A 6,533-nucleotide genomic window follows, 5' to 3' on the forward strand; every position below is an offset into this window, starting at 1 on the left:
GCACAATATATCAAAATTCAGCATTATCCAAATTTGACCAATCAGATAGCTACCACCTCTCTAGTTCAGTGCTCTTATGGCTAGACTGTCCAAAAGTTGAACAGGTATCAGAGCAGAGACCTGGGGCATGAACCCTGAAGCTGGATTAGCTGGCTAGCCAGTTAAGTTTAAATTTAGTTTAACCCAATCTTGGCTTCATGATACCATGAAGGCAACTCAAATTGAATCACTTGTTATTCCCATAAAGGAGCTGAGCTGAGCTACCTTCATGTTACCTATAAATCGGAATTGGTGCAAATTATCTGAAACTGAACTAATCTGGCTTTATTGAACATGCCACTTAAAATAAGTACCAATGGCAGGAGTAAAAAAGGCAAGGAAAATGACAACAGTAAATAAGCATTTAAATATCTGCTGAGGTTTTTTAGCATTTCATAGTGTTTTAAAGTCAAGTTTTTTTTAGCCTGAAATAGATGTATTTAGACCAGAAACTAAGGCTGCATAATATATAGTTTCAGCATCGATATAGCAATGCTTGAATCCACAATAGTCACATCACAAGATGTGCAATGTTGAGTCATATTTTGTGTTATATGTGACTGTGAGCTACACAATTGTATTTATTACTGTGTTTGTATGGAATTTACACAATTTATGCCTAAAAGAGAAAAAATTACATAGAATTTTTGTCTAGTCCAAATGTCTACATTTCAAATCAAAAACAAGATAATTTTACTTGCCCCACTGACAGATAGTTTTGTTAGTTTTAAGGAAAAGCTAGAAAAGTTACAAAATATATTTTGTCTATAAACGAATCAAAGCAAAGTAAGAAAATATTTTTTTTTTGCATTGTGCTTATTCAATTTCCATTAGACTCCACAGAAAACAATTAAATAGTGCTAACTATACTACCGTGTGGAAATATTCCATCTATTCCATAATTATAGCAGAAAAATAAAATATTGCAATATCACATGTTTTTCAATATTGTGCAGTCCTATCAGAAACACCAGTTTATTTCAGTACAATCATTATATTAATTAATCATTTTAAAACATAGCTAATGAAAATATTACTCTAGAGAAATGTTACATTACAAGAAATATTGTTATTACAATACTCAACAAATACCTACTTTCGTTTTAGCCTAAACTGTTGATAGACTAAGGGACAGTTCAGTCTTCTGTAGGCTATATCATGGTAAAATGTTAGTTATTATTAAGAAGCAATGACACATTAGTTTTAACAGAAAATAATTAAAACTGCACTGCACCTTTACAGTTTTGACATGTGTAAACATTTCGTTTTGATCTATACATCACAAGATACATCCTCTTGCATGTTATTCTTCGCACTATACTTTAACATATTAACTTCCTTGAGTAAGACAGTAGAAAATAAATGTAGGTCAAGAGATTCAAGTTCACCCATTGCCATGAGCACATTGCTGGAGCTTCCCCCTTGTGACGCGCCTCAGACAGGCTAGTTTCTCATTTGTGATTATAAACATGCATTCAGTTTACAACAAAGAAATGCTATGATACGCATGCTACTGCCTATTAACACACGGATGTTATTCCCCTCAGTCATGCATACGGACATCAGAATCATCATTCACTGTGACCAAACCATTTCGCAACACATGACATGTGCTAATTGAGCAAATGTAAGCTTTGTTTGATTGGGAAGAAGAGAACGCGAATCAATATTTCATCTCTTGAGTGTAGCACATGAGCACATAAAGAACAATGATCCAGCTGACCATGTGGAGCACTGCTGACTGAGGATGAGGATGATGATGATGGAGCCTCAGAAATAAACAATGAACACACACAAGGCGCTTCTACCAACGGGAACGGACGTTTTTATGCAAATTCATGAAAATATTTGGCAGTTGTATCATTATTTATTTGTTGGGATATGACTGACAGCTTTCCAGGAAAAAAAAAAAAAAACAAGACCCTCCCTTATTCAGCATGGCTTGGGGGAGTGATGGAGCTCCTGTTTATAGTAACTAATAATAAATGCAGGTGTCAACAAACCGAACATAAAACATAACGTAAACCCAACATACTAATAAATAACATTCACGCTGGCTTAGCGTGTTTTAAATGTATTAATGAATGACTTACAGTATTTAATGCTTGTTATCCATGCACTTGTGATTTTATCCAGTGGGTGGTTTTGAAAAGTCTTGCTGCTTTAGCTCAATATTTCCCCCGTTTTTCTTCTTTCTGTTGTTTCTGTCTTTGAGACATATGTATCTCTCAGTTGTGACAATACACACTGGCTGTGAGTCCTCAAACAGCCGCCCGCATCCTTCCTGTGTCAAGATCTGCTCTAAACCTCCGCTCCGAGCAATCATTCGGCCGGCCCCGCCCCTTCAATCACAACCACGCCCATTTTATTGCTTAGACGGGCCCCCTGCACACGTTACGTTTAAAGAGACAGTGCATTATTGCGTTTGGTGCTGTTCACTGTTGTTCTGTCACTTTAAATGTGTAGTTTACCGATAAATTAAAACATGCTGCTACTTAACTCCATCATTCTAGATGTGATGTTTGTCATAATATTATTATTTAAAAATTTTTTTTTTTTTTTATCAAGTCTTGAGAAATGTGACTAAAATACAGGCAAGTTTTGTTTTCTTTAAAAATCACACATCTCCACTGCCTGAGTGCTATATGATATAAAGTGGGGTCTTAGAATGACTGCATTAAATTATATCCCCCCCCCCCATGTCTTTTAAATATGAACATTTATTTTACCCCAGTATATGTTTGAACTCGTTTTATGTTTGAACTACTAATTGAATGCCAAAGTTTATTCAATTGATTATATTTTAATAACATTACAACATCAATCCTATGAAAGGAACCATTATTTATTTATTTATTTATTTATTTATTTATTTATTTATTTATTTATTTATTTATTTATTTAGACTGCATTTATTTAGGATATTGAAGTTGCTGTTTTACATTTATTTCTACAGTGGACTATTTTTGAGGACTATTAATATTTTTATTTATTTTTTTATTTTTTATTTTTTTATTTTTATTTGTTTGTTTGTTTGTTATGATAAACATTAAGAAATAAATATAGATAAATTTATCTTTATTAAATATTTATATTTTTATAAGTTTACAGTATACGGTAATTCATTCATTCATTTGGGCATAGTATTCATCTGTTTGTTCACACGAGAATCGTCTTATTATTAAACTTGAACTTTTTTTCCGTTATTATGCTACCAATTATATTCAGACTGCTCTACCATTAAAGCAGTTGAAGACAAACATCCTGTTCATTTACCTTTATGGTGATGGATGTATTTTTAACAGCTAGCCCTTTAAACCAGTCTCTGTTGCGTGCAAACGGGGTGTTTCTGCTGGTGTCTTCCCATCAGCGGCCTTGCCTTTGTCTCTGGGTGTCTCTTTGAAATGCAGTTAACTTGATAGGGATCTCCGAGGGAACAATAGTTAGTCATTGTGCCACTCAAGACCTAGTCAGAGCCCAGGGGGTTGCACCTCTAACATAGAGTATCCTCTTGCAGATGAAGGCCTGTGGCTCTGTGTGCCTGCGCATGTGTGTGTGTGTGTTTGTGTGTGTGTGTGTGTGTGTGTGTGTGTGTGTGTGTGTGTGTGTGTGTGTGTGTGTGTGTGTGTGTGTGCAGAAGAAAGGCATGTTTGCACAGTGAGATCACTATCTAAACTCTACAGGGTAACAGTAAACTTGTATATCAGCGCTTTCTGCAAAGATGACACCGCAATCTAAAGCATCAGTGGCATAAGGTTGTGTTTTTAGTAAGAGGGGGAGAGAGAGAGAGAGAGAGACAGAGAGAGAGAGAGAGAGAGAGAGAGAGAGAGAGAGAGAGAGAGAGAGAGAGAGAGAGAACTTTCTTGTGTGTCACATGATCCTTCTAATTTCATTCCGATTTGTTGAGATATACTTAAAAAGTGGGGCTTACACAAATGATATAACATTACAAATGTTATTAGGCATGTAGTAGGCGTTTAGTTTATATTCAGTAGTACCATTGCATTTTACATTACAATTAAGATAAGAGGAAAATGATATATGGGTTGCCACAGCGGAATGAACCGCCAACTTAGCCAGCACGTTTTTACGAAGCGCATGCCCTTCTTGCCTCAACCCATCTTTGCGAAACACAAACACACACACACACACTATGGACAATTTAGCCTACCCAATTCACCTTTACCGCATGTCTTTGGACTGTGGGGGAAACCAGAACACCCGGAGGAAACCCACACAAATGCAGGGGAGAACTCCTCACAGAAACGCTCTCTGAGCCAAGGTTTGAACCAGCAACCCAGCGACCTTCTTGCTGTGAGGCGACTGCACTACCTACTGCGCCACTGTGTCACCCGTAATATACATAAAATCATCCAAAACATCAATGCCCCCAAGCTTCGGATGGGATCAAATCAAAAAAGAAAGAAAATAAAAGGTTTTAGATATGATGGTAGATTTTTTGATGAATAAAAAATAAATTTAAAATAATAGTTATGACAAAAAAAAGTAAAATCCAAGCAAAAATATTCTGTGAGATAAAAAAGTGGTTTCACAACCAGAAATCATCTAATAACTGCAAAATAAATATTTTACAATATATACAATTTTAGAATATATGTATGTGTATATATATTTCAAAATTCAATTGAAAATGTATTAAGGCACTTTATTTCATGCATATTCTGAACATCATCCTTTCAAGTTTCTGTAATGATGCAGAAAATTGTGCATTTTCATCATGAATGCATGTTTTTTTTTTTTTTTTTGGCATAAATCTAAAAAAAATTAAAAATAAAAAAATAAAAAACACACAACAGTGCTATTTTCACTATAGTGGGGGTGCAAATAACCAAAGATGCAGCTATCAGCATGTTAAATGATACCAATGGAGCAGATTATTACTCATAATCTGCCATAGTCATAATTAGATTAATAGTGTGACAGACAGTACATTAAGGAAGACTTTTAATCACAATTAAATGTCATTTCCTCATTTGGCTGTTTTCCCAGGATACATTGACCATCAACTGTGAGCTGTAATCTGTAGCATGAAATTACTATTCTTAATATTTGCATGTGTGTACATTATGTTTCTTATTCAGAGAAAACAGAATGTTGGCACAATTAAAAAACAAAAAAATCTAAAATAAAACACATTTATGATTATATTAAATTTTCTCTAGCCAGAAACAAAATGTTCTTGATAAAAGGTTATTTATGAAATGTTTATTTTTGGGAAAAAAAAAAAAAAAAGTTATTTTATATCATCGCTACAAACATTCCCATTTTTAACACTTCATTTAAAAAGCCCAAATTTTTACCCCCGTAAAGTTAAACATTTGTGTTTTACCGTTTTGGAATCTATTCAGCCGATATATCTAGTCAGGAGCACTTTTAGCTTAGCTTACCATTGTCACGGTCGTGGTGGGGAAAAGGAGCGAGGACTCAAGTGCAAACAATAATTGGGTTTTATTAATAATAGAAGTACAAATAAAACAAAAAGGCAAAATAAACTACCCCGAGGGGGAAAACATGAATCAAAAACAGACAAACTTGGCTGGGCTGGCAAGACATGACTGGAACAGGAACACAGAGGGAATATCGACGACGAACTGACAAAGGACTGAAAACATGAGGGGGATTATAAAGCAAAAAGTAAATTGACACACAGGTGAACACAATTAACTAATAATGGGTTAACAAGGAGGGTGGGACTAGACAATAGACGGGAGAGCGCATGACACAGAGAGACAATACAAGCCATGCGCTCACATAACACAACACTGAAGCACACGACAAAAGCACGTGACCAATGTAAACACCGAGCCATGTGCTTTGACAAAAGACGCAAGACACGAGCACACGATGAATGAAAACACTCACCATGCGCTCACATATGCAGCATGCATGCTTCATCCCAGCGCCGACCAAAACCGAAACCAACAAGACTGAGACGCTGGGAATGAAACACCATGCTGCTGACAGACGAAAACACAAACACGAGTACAAGAGCGCACGCGTCTGAGGGGCGCAGAGCGCGCACGCGGCCGCGTCAAGCAGGAGCGCGCACACTCTGCGTACACCCACGACGGCGCGCGCGCACACAGAGACAGAAACAGGACCAGACACGAGTAGTATCCGAGATCTGCCACCAAAACAAGAATTTACAAGATCAGAGTGGCAGAACCCTGACACTACCCCCCCCCAAAAGGGACGCCACCTGGCGTCCCTAAAGGGAACATCCAACAAGGTACAAGACAGACAAGAAACACCACAAGACAACAAAACAGGCAACATCAACAAACACAAGACAGGGAGGTGAACAGGCAAGACATGAAGGGGGGAGGGAGGGGAGCCAAGTCAGACCCAACAAGACAAACAAGGGAGGGATGGGAGGGCAAAACCAGGGAGGATCAGGAGGGACAGTCCAGGGTGGGTTCAGCGGGTCGGGAGCCCCGGCAGGGAACCAGGGTGAAGCCGGAGGATCCATCCAG

The 6,533-nt window shown here is 37.2% G+C and overlaps 1 protein-coding gene across 2 annotated transcripts in view; it reads right to left on the reverse strand.

Moving 5' to 3' along the window:
* cdc42ep4a (CDC42 effector protein (Rho GTPase binding) 4a) overlaps positions 1–2,337 on the reverse strand; it is a 49,959-nt gene extending 47,622 nt beyond the window's left edge. For both annotated transcript variants that reach the window (XM_087242471.1, XM_087242472.1), the window contains exon 1: positions 2,133–2,337. The gene's annotated coding sequence lies outside the window, so the exon portion shown is untranslated. The remainder of the gene's footprint in view (positions 1–2,132) is intronic.
* Between the last annotated feature and the right edge of the window lie 4,196 nt (positions 2,338–6,533).

Source organism: Danio rerio, chromosome 3, assembly GCF_052040795.2.
Source record: "Danio rerio strain M-AB ecotype USA chromosome 3, GRCz13ab, whole genome shotgun sequence".
In the NCBI taxonomy this organism is placed as follows: domain Eukaryota; kingdom Metazoa; phylum Chordata; class Actinopteri; order Cypriniformes; family Danionidae; genus Danio; species Danio rerio.